Source organism: Suricata suricatta, chromosome 1, assembly GCF_006229205.1.
Source record: "Suricata suricatta isolate VVHF042 chromosome 1, meerkat_22Aug2017_6uvM2_HiC, whole genome shotgun sequence".
NCBI classification, from domain to species: domain Eukaryota; kingdom Metazoa; phylum Chordata; class Mammalia; order Carnivora; family Herpestidae; genus Suricata; species Suricata suricatta.
In genome coordinates, this window is record NC_043700.1 from 119,897,314 (window position 1) to 119,901,052 (window position 3,739).

Consider the following 3,739-nt stretch of genomic DNA (forward strand, 5'->3'; position numbering starts at 1 on the left):
ACACACACACATACACACATACTGTTGGGGGCCGCTGAGTTTTGGCCGCCTCAGGCAAGGACATATCGCTCTCCAGGGAACAACCAAAAAAACAAGATTTACAACTGGAGGCTAGGAGAGTGCATTTCCTGGTCCAGGATTTAGAGACAGTCATACTGGGCCAGACGAGAAAAGCCAAAATGAACAAAAGATCAATTTTGCAGCGTTAATCTTCCCTGCCCAGTATTGCAGACGAAAGTCTGGGCGCTTCCTTTGATGCTATGTTCGGAGTTTCAGTTTCAGTTTCCCCTTTCTCTAATAATCATTTGACTCTGTTACCTGGCAACCAACCTGGGCCAGTTTCCTGCCCCTAATCCTATAAAGGTTTGATTCCTTTTCAATAAACGGGCTTGATCAGAATCGCTTGTCTTGCCTCACTCTCTGTGCTCCCCTTCCTGCCCTATTTCTCTCTCCCTCCCTCAGGAACGGACCCGCAATGATTTACCGCCCACCAGCCAGCGGTAAGGGACCAGACAAGTGACGCCCCAACGTGGGGCTGAGTGAGGGAACACGACAACATACATATACACAATTTTTTATTCCATTCATCCATGGATGGACACTAACATTGCTTCCATGTTGTTGCAAATTGCAAGATTTGCTTTTTTTATGGTTGAATAGTATTCGATTGTATGTGTGTGTGTGTATTTTATGTGTGTATATGTGTATATATATATATATATATACACACATATATATATATATACATACATATACACAATTTTTTAATCCATTCATCCGTGGATGGACACTAACATTGCTTCCATGTCTTCAATATTTTAAATAATCCAGCAATGAACATGTATGTATCTTTTTGAGTTAGTGTTTTCACTTCCTATGGATAAATACCCAGAAGTAAAATTGCTGGGTCATCTGGCAGTTTTATTTTTGAAGAACTTTTTGAGGAACCTCCATACTGTTTTCCAAACTGGCTGCACCAATTGACATTCACACCAACAGTGCTTGAGAGTTGTCGCTTCTTCAATCCTTGCCAATGCATACTTCTTGTCTTTTTGATAATAGTCATTCAAATAGGTGTGAAGTGATCTCTCATTGCAATTTCGATTGGGATTTCTCTGATGGTTAGTGATGCTGAGTTAGTGATCCTTTTTCCTGTATCTGTTAGCTATCTTTATGTCTTCTTTGGAAAACTATCTATTTAGATACTCTGCCCATTTTTTAATTAGATTGTTTGTTTTGTTGCTATTATACTAGTTCTTTATATATTTTGGATATTAACCTCTTATCAGTTATGTGATATACAAATATTTTCTCCCATTTTGTAAGTTTCCTTTCCATTTCGTTGATGGTTTCTTATGTTGTACAGAAGATTTTAAATTTTAATAGGCACTTCCACATTAATTTTTGAAGGGTTTTGCCAACTTATGCTCTTATTAATAACATGAATCTCAGGGCATCTGGCTAGCTCAGTTGGTGCAATATCCAACATTTTATCTTGAGGTTGAGAGTTCAGGCCCTACATTGGGTATAGAGATTGCTTCAAAATAAGAACTTTAAAAAAAGGGAATTTATTTAAATAACATGTAAACATCTACTTCCTCAATCCTTACAAAATTTTTAAGATTTTTGCTATGAAACACTTCACATATAGACAAAATAGAAAATAGTGTAATGAGTGCCCATGGACCCAGCATCCAGTTTCAGCAGTTATCAACTTCATTTTTCTCCCCATCTATTGAAATATTTTGAAACAATTACAATCATGACATTCCCCCATGTGAAGTAGATATTTTACATCTTTAATTCTAACTGTGCTTTCTTATAACAATATATAAACATGATGATATTTGTTCTCCCTCCCATTTTCATCTCTCAGAGTGAGATAATAAAAAAATAGAACTTTTAAGAGATTAGGGTTCTTGGGTAGCTCGTTGTTTAAGTGTCTGACTCTTGGTTTTGGCCTAGGTCGTAATCTCATGTTTTGTGGATTTGAGCCTTGCATTGGAGCCTGCTTGGGAATCTCTCTCTCCTTCTCTCTCTGTCTCTCCCCAACTCACACTCGCATGGTCTCTCTCTCTCAAAAATAAATAAACTTAAAAAGCAAAGAACTTTTAAGAGGTCTTCAGTGAGACTTCAGAGTGAAGATGTAAGATCAAACATACTTTATGTACTTTTTTACTCCCAGACTTATCTTTGCATTGATTGGCAATCATAGTCCCCATACAATGCTAGTTTCTGATGTGGCTCTTGGATGTTGCTATTCTTGGAAACATAGAAACACTTTTTTTTTCTTTTAATATGTATGGTTTTGAATGATTTATCAACAGTAGCCATTTGCCATTTTTTTAAATTTTAGTCGTTTTTTTTTTAAGTAGGCTCCACATCTAATGTGGGGCTAAAACTCAGACCCAGAGATTAAGTCATATGCTCTCTTGACTGAGCCAGCCAGTCAGTAGATCCCTGAGGCACCCCTGGAAACATAGAAACACTTTAATGCAAAATAATCTTCCACTCTGGGATGAGATGGTCATTGAGGTGGCAACCTTTGGTTTTGACAAGTCAGAAGAACCCCTACTATAAGACAATGTCCCGGTGATTCTATTGTGCTGTGCATCCTGCTAGCTTACTGACCCTCTTCAGCTCTCCTGAGTATACAACCAAAGGTGGGGCCCATTAACATCCAAACCATGATCTACGATTAAAAAATTAATACATAAATAAATAAATAAACAAGCAAACAAAACGTTGCTAGCATGATAACCGTGTAGCTGGAGCTCCGGGGTGCAAGAATACCCAGATCCTGGGGTGATCAAATAGCCCAGGTCTGGCTACTCCCCACTAACAATATCTAAAGGCAGAGAAAGGAATGATGGTGATAGAAGGAATTTAGTTCACTGAGGCCAACACCGAGAAGAGGGTGGACTAGTGTAAGAACACGTGTCTGAACCAAACAGACGCCATGACAGGCTTTAAGTTTCCCCTCTGAACTAGAAGGCCTAAGTTTCAGTTTCCCCAAAACTATCAGGCAGTTACACATTGCCTAGAGCAGGAGAGACCACTTTGCAGTATCCAATCAGGAAAGGCCAGCTACCTCTCCCCACATTCCTTAAAGTGAGGCCTGCAGATAGGAACTTTAGATAGGACTCTGTTACCTAATGTTAAAGTTAACCCGTTAGTCGCTGAACAAGTCCCTGGGCTCGCTCTGTAATTGGTTAATTTCAAAACTACTCTGAATATTGTGATTGGGTCCCTCCAAAAGTAACAAACGCTCTGAACAATGTGTATGATTAAAGTTGCTGCCAATACTGTTGTACCATTATGATTGGATCACTGTACCTATGTCACAATTTCTTGTAACTCCCCCTTACCAAACCCCATATAAACCCTACTCAGCCCTTGTTCGGGGCTCTCAGCATGGATCCACTGCGCTAGTGAAGTCTGTGAGCCCGAGCTTATAAGCCCGCAATAAAGCCCTTTGCCTTTGCATGCGTGCCTCGGTCTCCCTGGTGGTCTCTGGCCGTTGAGGATACTGCGTTTTGGGCATTACACTAGCATCTCAAAGACTGTCTCCAAAGTGCTGAAAATTCTTCTAGTTTATGTAGGGAAAACGTGGGGGCAAAGATGGATGGGTAGTGCAGGTAGGAAGTGAAGGTCAAATCAATCATCGTCTGGGAGTCAGCCAGGGTGGGGCTTGCTGGCTCAGGGTCATCCTTATTGCTTGAGGGAGTAGTTCTGGTTT